Here is a 14,324-nt window from a genome sequence, read left to right on the forward strand (position 1 = left end):
AGATAAATAAATTTATCTAAAAATTCTAAACTTAAATGAATTACCCCATAATTCCAATAGGATAAGAATCTCTCTTTTCCCATCGAGTGATGGATTTCCAAATGCAATAAGAATTCCTCTTTTAACATTTAAACTTAACTATGCAAAAGATAAATTTAAGTAAATTTTTCTCTTAAATTTAAAAAAAAATCTCCATTAATTCCTTTGCACTAGGAATTACACTTTCCTTATTTAAATATTTGAATTCCAATATGGTGGGAATTCCTCCTTTATCATATAAATTTATCTATGCAAAAAAACAAATTTAACTAAAATCTTTCCTTACTTTTTACATAAAATATACATAATATTAGTATTCCAATGTTTTTCTCTTCATTCATTGGAATACATGGATTTCCATTGTCATGGGGATTACTCCTCCAACATAAAAATAAATTACTAGAAATTTCTCCTTTTCTAATTCACTAATTATGCATAAACATAAAATTCAAATTTTCCATAATTACAATAAGAATCATTCAATTAATCTAGGATGATAATTCCTAGAATATGGTAGAAAGTCCTCTTTTCATATTTTGAATGAAAATGATTTATGTGTAAATTTTTCTAGAAATTTGGCCATAGCTCCCCTGCTATTATTGAAAATTCTCAATTTATTTAAAAGAATAAAGTTTAATATTATGGATATGATTAGAATGACCACTAATTGGATCATTATCCAGTTTATGGATTGATTCATAATTTCTCTATGAAATAATTTCTCTATGATTCATAATCCACTCTTTACCTTCCAAATTGCTTGATTCTTTGATCACAGTAGAGGCTCCCAACCAATCAATTGGTTTGGTATGATAATGGAGTCACCAAGGAAGATTGAAGAGAGAGGGAAGCTCCAATTTCTTCAATTTGGAGAGGATTTTTAGAGGATAGTAAAAAGTATCATTATTTCAGCATAATACTAGCATAGTATAGATCTCATATTTTTTTACAAAGGGCTAAGGATCTATTTATAGGTGAGAGCGGCCTCTAACCAAGTCCAACTAGTTTCTAGAATTTTCCAGGTTCAGTTTGGTTGAATTTGGACAAGATTTGGACCTAGTTTGGTTCCCTTTTGATTCGGTTTGATCCAAGAGAGAGGAGAGATAAAAATATCACAATATTTTTGAGTTTAAAACTCCACCACACATGTGAAATAGGTGCCTCATTGAAGGCCCCTTTTCCTTACACATGATCATGTGTCAAAAATGAATCATTATACCCAAAATATCTCATTTTTTTAGTAATACTCATAGTTTCTTACTAATAAACCTTGTACATAGTCAACTCTTCATTTTATGTGGGCATTTACTCATTTTTGGGTATTTTTATTTTACAAATTGGATTTTTCTCCTCCCCACACATGGATTGATCCTATTGGCCCATAGGAACCTCAATTGGACCATAATCTAAAAATTTCTGAAAATCTAGATCCTTAGGCTAAGGTCCTTTATACCCATTTCCAATTAATTCCAATTGCACATTGGAAAGTTCCAATTAATTTATACCCATTTCCAATTAATTCCAATTACACATTGGGAAGTTTTTTTTGAATTTTTGTTTCAGGGGAATTCATTTTAGACACTAGGAGGATTTTTATATCCAAAAATATCTCATTTTTGGACTACCTCTCTCTAGACATTTTCTCTCTCTAGGTCAAACGGGGTAAAATAGAATCTTTCTTTATTTCAGAGAGGGGAATAATTATAAGATCCGAAGGGGAGGTTCTTACACTTGCACACCTCAAAAAGTTGGGGGGGAGGAGGAATCTTACATCCTACCCCACTTAAAAAACGCAAGATGTCCTCATCTCGCAAACTAGAGGACAACTCTTTTTTTTAACATCCAATTGATTCTGGGGTTCCTTATATTCTGGTCAACCCAACAAAATCCTGGGATAAAGATCCCTTATATAGAACTCATCATCAGATAATAATTCATTCAAAACATATCATTCATATCTTTAACACAATAATGGTCCATTAGACCGAAAAATTTCTTTCTGAACATTCTTGCATGGGAATTTAAGTCAAGCAAGTCCTCAATTTGTCATCCAATTAACTTGATCCACTGGGTCATGTTAACAATAGCAATCTGACAGCACAATCCACTAATCTCATAGTGGTTTGTTGAAGTCATTATCATCATTCCAGTTACGAACATTATCCTATTCATCCTCATTGTGGTTTTTGCTCAGCTTAACGCTTTTTAACCAAAATTCAAGAATCATCTTTTTCCAATCAGAATCCAAATCAACTCATCAATTCTCAACCAGAGTTTTAAAATCATATCAACCACATTCAAATTCATCATCTAGATAGCATTTTAGATTATATTTTCAAGGTCTTAGATTTACTCGTATATACTACCAGTAAAGAGCTGCAGTTATATCCTCGATATATACGGGTAGTCATGGTCCTTGGAACTATAAGGTAAATACCATCCTATCTAGGCCTCAAGCAAGTCAGGGATTCCCTGCAATTGCGGTACTTCCATCTGAAGACCCAATTACTAACTTATGAATTTCAGACCAATTTGTATGAATTTCATCACACAATTCTAACCTTTTACTGTTACTTCATAAATTTTTGACATTTTTGGCTTCTCAGATGATCCTCATTAGCCAATTTACTCTGATACCAGAGCTGAAAGATCCCTGCCCCCTCCGTGCAACAGATTCGCGATTGCTAGCAGCGGAAGTAGCACTCCTTGCACGGTGCAGGGTCCTCTCACTCGGGGCCTCGCCCATGGATATCCGGACAGGAGACTAATCCCTCAGTTCTTCCAAAACCGAACTCGAAAAAACTTCCCTTGCCTGGAAAGCACGGGCAATTCCTCCAGGATATTTTAACTCTAACGTAGTCAAGGTCATTACTGACGAAACTGATCCGACCGAACCTACAGTCACTTGGTCAGATCAAGGAAGAAACTTGCACTTGGATCATAGAGATCAACGCTTTTTCCCCATCGAGAGGCACAACCGTTGATTCCTTTTTCCATAGAACAATTACTATCTGGGATTTACTTCATCTAGTGCACTACAACAAAATTTGAGTCTCATTTTACGGATCCATCAGTCCAGCCTAACCCCATCCAGTCCCATGGGTTAGCCCAACCACTATAGTGATGGGATCCAATTAAGAATTTGGTTAGGTTTTGTCCTGGGTACCAGGGAAAAGAGTCCTCAGCCCCCTAGCCGGATGTTCATGCAAACTTAAAGCTAGTCACACCACTTACACACCCAATATGAAATTGCTTTCTTCACAGATTCAGCTATCTTTAAAACAATCATTTAATGAAGCCATAGTATCACTGATCACAATCCTCCAAAATATCCGGTTGAATCTTAATTTCCAATCATTTCTTCATCGGAGTATCTATGACATCATTGCAACCAGAACGCTCACCACCTGCCCACTTAGGGGCCTTTTCGATAGTTCCTAGCTCATAGTACCCGGCAATATATTCACTTGTAAAAAAAATTCAAGATGGAATCTCCGTTGAAGATTAGCAAGATCAACCAACAGATCCATATAAAAGAGCCATGGACTCATCCGATGAGGACCAGCAAGGTCAATCAACTAGATCTATGCCCGGTTTCAGAAAACAACTTTTACTCCTTGTTCCAATATCTTCCACAACGCAGGTGTGGGTATCTTCGGCGAGCTAGAGCCTGAGCACCGTATGGTCAGCACCCCCTAGGATCCTTTGAAGGTCACCTAGCGCTTCACTTAAAGGCCGTTTCTTTGGTCCCTCATCCACCGTACTGGAAACTCACCATTTAAATCGAACTGAGGCTGGTCATCCACCGCACCGGAAGCTCACCATTTAAATCGAACTGAGGTTGGTCAAGACCTCGCGCGCGACCTTGCTACGCGAGACGTCCTCTGTTGACTCTCCATCAGATGTTGCAACTTTATTAGTTAGGTCTCCACATGACCTCATTCATAAGACGGTCAAAAATGCTTCCCCAACATTCTTGATATAAAACAGTCATTTACAAACAGGTCACAAATACAGTTTCTATAATGAACTGTTGTCTTTCCACATTATCCCTCATCAGTCCACATTAATTATTATTCCACATTCAATTCATATGTGTACCCATTCTCCATCATTTTCCATCTCATCACATCAGATTCATTCACATCACATATCATTCATTCACATCCCATATGTGTACCCATTCTCCATCATTTTCCGTCTCATAACATCAGATTCATTCACATCACATATCATTCATTCACATCCCATATCATTCATTCACATCCTGATTCACATCTCATCACATCTCATCCATTCACTCATATCGACGTCACATCCTTTCACATACACATTCACATTCATTATTCCACATACACATCCACATTCGTACATCCACGTCCATACATCCACATCCACATCCGCATTCATACATCCACATCCATACATCCACATCCATATCCACATCCATACATCCAGATCCACATCCACATTCATACATCCACATACATTCATTTCCACATCCACATTCATACATCCACATCCACATCTACATCCATACATCCATATTCGCATCCATATTCATACATCCACATCCACATTCCATATCTTCATCCATACATTCACATCCATATCCACATCCATACATCCACATCCATACATCCACATCCACATCCATATCCACATCCATATATCCACATTCACATCCACATTCATACATCCACATCCACATCCACATCCACATCCACATCCATACATCCATTTCCACATCCACATTCATACATCCATTTTCACATCCACATTTTCACATCCACATCCACATTCACATTCATACATCCACATCCACATCCACATCTACATCCATACATCCATATCCACATCCACATCCACATTCATACATCCACATCCACATCCATACATCCATTTCCACATCCACATTCATACATCCATTTCCACATTCACATTCATACATCCACATCCACATTCACATTCATATATCCAGATCCACATTCACATTCATACATCCAAATCAACATCTACATCCATACATCCATATCCACATGCACATTCATACATCCACAATTACATTCCATATCTACATCCATACATCCACATCTATATCCACATCCATACATCCACATCCACATCCACATTCATACATCCACATCCATATCCACATCCACATCCACATCCACATCCACATCCACATTCATACATCCATTTCCACATCCACATTCATTCATCCATTTCCACATCCACATTCATACATCCATTTCCACATCTACATCCATACATCCATATCCACATCCACATCCACATTTCATATCTACATCCATACATCCACATCCACATCTACATTCATACATCCACATCCACATCCACATCCATATCCACATTTCATATCTACATCCATACATGCACATCCATACATCCACATCCACGTCCACATCCTTATCCATACATCCATTTTCACATCCACATTCATACATCCATTTCCACATCCACATTCACACATCCACATTCATACATCCATTTTCACATCCACATTCATACATCCACATCCACATTCACATTCATACATCCACATTCACATCTACATCCATACATCCATATCCACATACACATTCATACATCCACATCCACATTCCATATCTACATCCATACATCCACATCCATATCCACATCCACATCCTCATTCATACATCCACATCCACATCCACATCCACATTCATACATCCATTTTCACATCCACATTCATACATCCATTTCCACATCTACATCCATACATCCATATCCACATCCACATTCATACATCCACATCCACATTTCATATCTACATCCATACATCCACATCCACATCCACATCCACATTCATACATCCACATCCATTTTCACATCCACATTCATACATCCATTTCCACATCCACATTCACATTCATACATCCACATCCACATGCATATCCCTTCTTTCACATATACATCCGCATTCACATCCGCGTACTTCCCATCTCACCCTTTCATATATCCTCTCATCTCTTTCTCATCTCATTATTCACATTTACATCTATTTCCATTATATTACATCTTATCACATCCTATTTTCATCTTATCACATTCATTTACATCCTATCGCGTCCCATACACACATCCTATCACACAGCCCATACACATCTTATCACATCCTATCACATCTTATACTCATCTTATCGCATCCGACATACATCTTATTTTCTTCTTATCACATCCATTCACAAGCTATTACCATTTAATAGTTTTTTTTTAGATTGATACTGTTAATAAGACTTTTTCTAAATTTTTGCCGATTGCTTGGCCTAATTAAAGATTCTCTTTCTAACAACTATTTTTGTATTCTTTCTCAATTCCTCAATTGAATTATATTCAATATTCTTCTTTTGAATAAAAGAAATCATGGGATTTGTAGAAATCAATTCTATCCATATTTCTACTTTTAATAAATAATTATAAATCGATTTATACTAGAAATTCCTCTTCTTCTCATTTAAATTTCTTGGATCCCAATTACCATGGGAATTCCTCTTTTTACATTTAATGAACTGCATTCCGATGTCATGGGAATTCCTCTTTTCCCATCAAATAAATTTCATAAAAAAAATTCATTAAAATATCCATTATTTAAATATGCTAGAAATTTCTCTTTGCCCATCTAAATGATGGAATTCCAAATGCAATAGGAATTCCTCTTTTAACATTTAATTATTTCTCATAGATAAATAAATTTATCTAAAAATTCCTCCCTAAACTTAAATGAATTACCCCATAATTCCAATAGGATAAGAATCTCTCTTTTCCCATCCAATGATGGAGTTCCAAATGTAATAAGAATTCCTCTTTTAACATTTAAACTTATCTATGCAAAAGATAAATTTAACTAAATTTTTCTCTTAAATTTTAAATAAAAATCTCCATTAATTCCTTTGCACTAGGAATTACACTTTCATTATTTAAATATTTGAATTCCAATATGGTGGAAACTCCTCTTTTATCGTATAAATTTAACTAAAATCTTTCTTTACTTTTTACATAAAATATACATAATATTAGTATTCCAATGTTTTTCTCTTCATTTATTGAAATACATGGATTTCCATTGTCATGGGGATTACTCTTTTAACATAAAAATAAATTACTAAAAATTCCTCCTTTTCTAATTCACTAATTATGCATAAACATAAAATTTAAATTTTCCATGATTACAATGAGAATCATTCAAGTAATCTAGGATGATAATTCCTAGAATATGGTAGGAAGTCCTCTTTTCATATTTTGAATGAAAATGATTTATGTGTAAATTTTTCCAGAAATTTTGCCATAGCTCCACTGTTATTACTGAAAATTCTCAATTTATTTAAAATAAGAAAGTTTAATATTATGGATATGATTAGAATGACCTTTAATTGGATCATTATCCAATTTATGGATTGATTCATAATTTCTCTATGAAATAAATAGCATAAAAGCATTAAAAAGCCATTATTTTGGCCTCCAATTAGACAAGCATAGATATTACTTTTGGATTAGAGAAATGCTTCATGAGAAGCTTCATTTGGATTGAGAATAGGTCATAGGAATGACCTTTCTTTGGGGGAGAGAGAAATGCTTAAAAACCATTAAAATTAAGCATAAATAACCCTGGTACCCGGGACAAAACCTAACCAAATTCTTAATTAGATCCCATCACTACAGTGGTTGGGCAGTTGGCTAACTCATGGGACTGGATGGGGTTAGGCTGGACTGATGGATCCATAAAATGAGACTCAAATTTTGTTGTAGTACGCTAGATGAAATAAATCCTAGATAGTAATTGTTCTATGGAAAAAGGAATCAACGGCTGTGCCTCTCGATAGTGAAAAAGCATTGGTCTCTATGATCCAAGTGCAAGTTTATTTCTTGATCTGACCAAGTCACTTTAGGTTCGGTCGGATCAGTTTAGTTACTAAGTGACCTTGACTACGTTAGAGTAAAAATACCCTGGAGGAATCGCCCGTCCTTTTCGGGCAAGGGAAAATTTTCTGGGTTCGATTTTCAATGGAAGAACCAAGGGATTAGTCTCCTATCCGTACATCCGTGGGGGTGAGGCCCTGAGTGAGAGGACCGAGGGTATAACTGCAGCTCTTTATTGGCAGTATATACGAGTAAATCTAAGACCTTGAAATTATAAGCTAAAATGCTATCCAGATGATGAATTCGAATGTGGTTGATATGATTTTAAAATTCTGGTTGAGAATTGATGAGTTGATTTGTATTCTGATGGAAAAAGATGATTCTTGAATTTTGGTTAAAAAGCATTAAGCTGAGCAAAAACCACAATGAGGATGAATAGGACAAGTCCCTATGATAATGTTCGTAACTAGAATGATGATAATGACTTCAGCAAATCACTATGAGATTAGTGGATTGTCCTGTCAAATTGCTACTGTTAACACTTGACCCGGTGGATCAAGTTAATTGGATGACAAATCGAGGACTTGCTTGACTTAAATTCCTATGGAGGAATGTTCAGAAAGAAATTTTTCAGTCTAATGGACCATTATTGTGTTAAAGATATGAATGATATGTTCTTAATGAATTGTTATCTGATGATGACTTCTATATAAGGGATCTTTATCCCAGGATTCTGTTGGGTTGACCAGAATATAAGGAACCCCAGAATCAATTGGATCTTAAGGGAAAGTGTTATCCTCTAGTTTGCGAGATGAGGACATCTCGTGTTTTTTAAGTGGGGTAGGATGTAAGATTCCTCCCCCCCAGCTTTTTGAGGTGTGCAGGTGTAAGAACCTCCCCTTCTGATCTTATAATTATTCCCCTCTCTAAAATAAAAGAAAGATTTTGTTTTACCCCGTTTGACCTAGAGAAAGAAAATGTCTAGAGGGGGATATAAAAATCCCCCTAGTGTCTAAAATAAATTCCCCTGAAACAAAAGTTCAAAAAGAACTTTCCAATGTGCAATTGGAATTAATTGGAAATGGGTATAAAGGACCTTAGCCTAAGGGTCTAGATTTTCAAAAAAATTTAGATTATGGTCCAATTAAGGTTCCTATAGGCCAATAGGATCAATCCATGGTGGGGAGGAGATAAATCCAATTTGTAAAAGAAAAATACCCAAAAATGAGTAAATGCCCACATAAGATGAAGAGTTGACTATGTACAAGGTTTATTAGTAAAAAACTATGAGTATTACTAAAAAAAATGAGATATTTTGGGTATAATGATTCATTTTTGACACGTGTAAGGAAAAGGGGTCCCTTCAAGGAGGCGCATATCCCTCCTCTCTCTTGGATCAAACTGAATCAAAAGGGAACCAAACTAGGTCCAAATCTTGTCCAAATTCAACCAAACTAAACCTGGAAAACTCTAGAAACTAGTTTGACTTGGTTAGAGGCCTCCCTCACCTATAAATAGATCCTTAGCCCTTTGTAAAAAAAAATATGAGAGCTATACTATGCCAATATTATGCTGAAATAATGATAATTTTTACTATCCTCTAAAAATCCTCTCCAAATTGAAGAAATTGGAGCTTCCCTCTCTCTTCAATCTTCCTTGGTGACTCCATCATCATACCAAACCAATTGATTGGTTGGAGGCCTCTACTGTGATCAAAGAATCAAGCAATTTGGAAGGTAAAGAGTGGATTATGATCTTTTTTCTATAATTTCTGAATGTTTCTCTCTTCTCAACCCCTCTTAAGCTTGAGAAGCTTAATTTGAATGGCTTTTGAATACTATTGAAGTTCTTTCATGTATTGTAATGAAGAAACACATAAATTTTTATTTATGCTTAATTTTAATGGTTTTTAAGCATTTCTCTCTCTCTCTCCTCCAAAGAAAGGTCATTCCTATGACCTATTCTCAATCCAAATGAAGTTTCTCATGAAGCATTTCTCTAATCCAAAAGTAATTTCTATGCTTGTCTAATTGGAGGCCAAAATAATGGCTTTTAAATGCTTTTATGCTATTTATTTCATAGAGAAATTATGAATCAATCCATAAATTGGATAATGATCTAATTAGTGGTCATTCTAATCATATCCATAATATTAAACTTTATTCTTTTAAATAAATTGAGAATTTTCAATAATAGCAGCAGAGCTATGGTAAAATTTTTGGAAAAATTTACACATAAATCATTTTCATTCAAAATATGAAAAGAGGACTTCCTACCATATTCTAGGAATTATCATCCTAGATTAATTGAATGATTCTCATTGTAATCATGAAAAAATTAAATTTTATGTTTATGCATAATTAGTGAATTAGAAAAGAAGGAATTTCTAGTAATTTATTTTTATGTTAAAAGAGTAATCCCCATGACTGGGAATCCATGTATTCCAATGAATGAAGAGAAAAAAATTAGAATACTAGTATTATGTATATTTTATGTAAAAAATCAAGAAAGATTTTAGTTAAATTGATCCTTTTGCATAGATAAATTTATATGATAAAAGAGGAATTCCCACCATATTGGAATTCAAATATTTAAATAAGGAAAGTGTAATTCCTAGTGCAAAGGAATTAATGGAGATTTTTATTTAAAATTTAAGAGAAAAATTTACTTAAATTTATCTTTTGCATAGATAAGTTTAAATGTTAAAAGACGAATTCTTATTGCATTTGGAACTCCATCATTGGATGGGAAAAGAGAGATTCTTATCGTATTGGAATTATGGGATAATTCATTTAAGTTCAAGGAGGAATTTTTAGATAAATTTATTTATCTATGAGAAATAATTAAATGTTAAAAGAGAAATTCCTATTGCATTTGGAATTCCATCATTTAGATGGGCAAAGAGAAATTTCTAGCATATTGAAATAATGGATATTTTAATGAATTTATTTTATGAAAATTATTTGATGGAAAAAGAGGGATTCCCATGACATTGGAATGCAGTTCATTAAATGTAAAAAGAGGAATTCCCAAGGTAATTGGGATTCAAGAAATTTAAATGAGAAGAAGAGGAATTTCTAGTATAAATCGATTTATGATTATTTACTAAAAGTAGAAATATGGGTAGAATTGATTTCTACAAATCCCATGAATTGTTTTATTCAAAAGAAGAATATTGAATATAGATCAATTGAGGAATTGAGAAAGAATATGGAAATAGTTGTTAGAAAGAGAATCTTTAATTAGGTCAAGCAATTGGCAAAAATTTAGAAAAAGTCCTATTATCGGTATCAATCTAGAAAAAAACTATTAAATGGTAATAGCATGTGAATGGATGTGATAAGAAGAAAATAAGATGTGATAAGATGCATGTCAGATGCGATAAGATGAGTATGAGATGTGATAGGATGTGATAAGATGAGTATGAGATGTGATAAGATGTGTATGGGCTGTAATAGGATGAGAATGGATGTGTGTATGGGATGCGATAGGATGTGAATGAATGTGATAAGATGAAAATAGGATGTGATAAGATGTGATGTAATGGAAATAGATGTAAATGTGAATAATGAGATGAGAAAGAGATAAGAGGATATGTGAAAGGGTGAGATGGGAAGTACGCGGATGTGAATGCGGATGTATATGTGAAAGAAGGGATATGCATGTGGATGTGGATGTATGAATGTGAATGTGGATGTGGATGTGGAAATGGATGTATGGATGTGGATGTGGATGTGGATGTGGATGTGGATGTATGAATGTCGATGTGAATGTGGATATATGGATGTGGATATGGATGTATGGATGTGGATATGGATGTGGATGTCTGGATGTAGATATGGAATGTGGATGTGGATGTATGAATGTGGCTATGAATATGGATGTATGGATGTAGATGTGGAAATGGATGTATGAATGTGGATGTGAAAATGGATGTATGGATGTGGATGTGGATGTGGATGTATGAATGTGAATTTGGATGTGGATGTGGATGTATGGATGTGGATGTATGGATGTAGATATGGAATGTGGATGTGGATGTACGAATGTGGATGTGGATATGGATGTATGGATGTAGATGTGGATGTGGACATATGAATGTGAATGTGGATGTGGATGTATGAATGTGGATGTGGAAATGGATGTATGGATGTGGATGTGGATGTGGATGTGGATGTGGATGTATGGATGTGGATGTGGATGTATGGATGTAGATATGGAATGTGGATGTGGATGTATGAATGTGGATGTGGATACGGATGTATGGATGTAGATGTGGATGTGGATGTATGAATGTGAATGTGGATGTGGATGTGGATGTGGAAATGGATGAGTGAATGTGGATGTGGAAATGGATGTATGGATGTGGATGTGGATGTGGAAATGGATGTGGATGTGGATGTGGATGTGGATGTATGAATGTGGATGTGGATGTATGGATGTATGGATGTGGATATGGATGTGGATGTATGGATGTGGATTGGGTGTGGATATGGATGTATGGATGTAGATGTGGATGTGGATGTATGAATGTGGATGTGGAAATGGATGTATGGATTGGATGTGGATGTGAATGTATGAATGTGGATGTGGATGTGGATATATGAATGTGGATGTGGATATGGATGTATGGATGTAGATGTGGATGTGGATGTATGAATGTGAATGTGGATGTGAATGTATGAATGTGGATGTGGATGTATGGATGTAGATGTGGATGTGGATGTATGAATGTGAATGTGGATGTGGATGTGAATGTCTGAATGTGGATGTGGAAATGGATGTATGAATGTGGATGTGGAAATGGATGTAAGAATGTGGATGTAGATGTGGATGTATGAATGTGGATGTGGATGTGGATGTATGGATGTGGATATGAATGTGGATGTGAATGTGGATGTGGATGTGGATGTATGGATGTGAATATGGATGTGGATATATGGATGAAGATATGGAATGTGGATGTGGATGTATGAATGTGGATGCGGATATGGATGTATGGATGTAGATGTGGATGTGGATGGATGAATGTGGATGTGAAAATGGATGTATGAATGTGGATGTGGATGTGGATGTATGAATGTATGGATGTGGATGTGGATGTATGAATGTATGGATGTGGATGTGGATGTATAGATTTGGATATGGATGTGGATGTATGAATGCGGATGTGGATGTGGATGTATGGATGTGGATATGGATGTGGATTAGGAATGTGGATGTGTATGTGGAATAATGAATGCGAATGTGTATGTGAAAGGATGTGACGTCGATATGAGTGAATGGATGAAATGTGATGACATGTGAATCAGGACGTGAATGAATGATATGGGATGTGAATGAATGATATGTGATGTGAATGAAACTGATATAATGAGATGGAAAATGATGTGATGAGATGGAAAATGATGTGATTGGATGAGAATGGGTACACATATGAATTGAATGTGGACTAGTGAGGGATAATGTGGAAAGACGAGAGTTCATTATAGAAACTGTATTTTTGACCTGTTTGTAAATGACTATTTTATAATGCTTGGGAAGCATTTTCGACCGTCTTGTGAATAAGGTCGTGGAGACCTAACTGATAAAGTTGCAACAGCTGACGGATATTCAACGGAGGACATCTCGCGTAGCAAGGTCGGTCGAGGTCTTGACCAGCCTCAGTTCGATTTAAATGGTGAGCTTCCGGTACGGTGGATGAGGGACCAAGGAAGCGGCTTTTAAGTGAAGCACTAGGTGACGAGGGTGCTGATCATACGGTGCTCAGCTCTGGCTCGTCGAAGATACCCACACGTGTTTTGGTGATTTGATTCACCATAACACATGGAGCCGTATTGAGATTCTAATGGCCCGTCGTCTGCTTTAAGGTGAATCGAATCACCATAAAGCAAGATTCAATGGTAGAGGGCAAACAGTCAAAGAATAAACAAAACAATCAAGGAATATACAAAAAACTCACAAAACAATCAAGTAATATACAAAAACTCACATTTCATGCGTGGGAATGGATGGAGACTGTCGTGTAGGAGGTGGAATATCGGTTCAGTAGTGTGGGGGTAGTCGGAAGTTGGAAGGAGGCAAACAGGAGGACGGAGAAGGCAAAATCGATAAGAGGACGAAAAGGTGGCGTGTTGGGTAAATGGCGGGCTGCCACGTGGCATTCATGGAATGGCGGGTGAAAAGGCGATGCTGACGTGTCGCATAGCATTAAAAACGGTTTTTAATTGCCTCTCTTGGATACCCATCCGATCGTATTCTCATTTATCTTCCCACCAACGGCTTTCATCTCCATCAACGACTATCTCCTCCAACCTCCTTCATCAATCATCCTCCTTCATCATCCTGTATCAAACGACAAAGACAAACCTCCAACCTCCTTC

This window comes from Cibotium barometz, chromosome 33 (assembly GCF_041138505.1).
Source record: "Cibotium barometz isolate CiBa-2024 chromosome 33, ASM4113850v1, whole genome shotgun sequence".
In the NCBI taxonomy this organism is placed as follows: domain Eukaryota; kingdom Viridiplantae; phylum Streptophyta; class Polypodiopsida; order Cyatheales; family Cibotiaceae; genus Cibotium; species Cibotium barometz.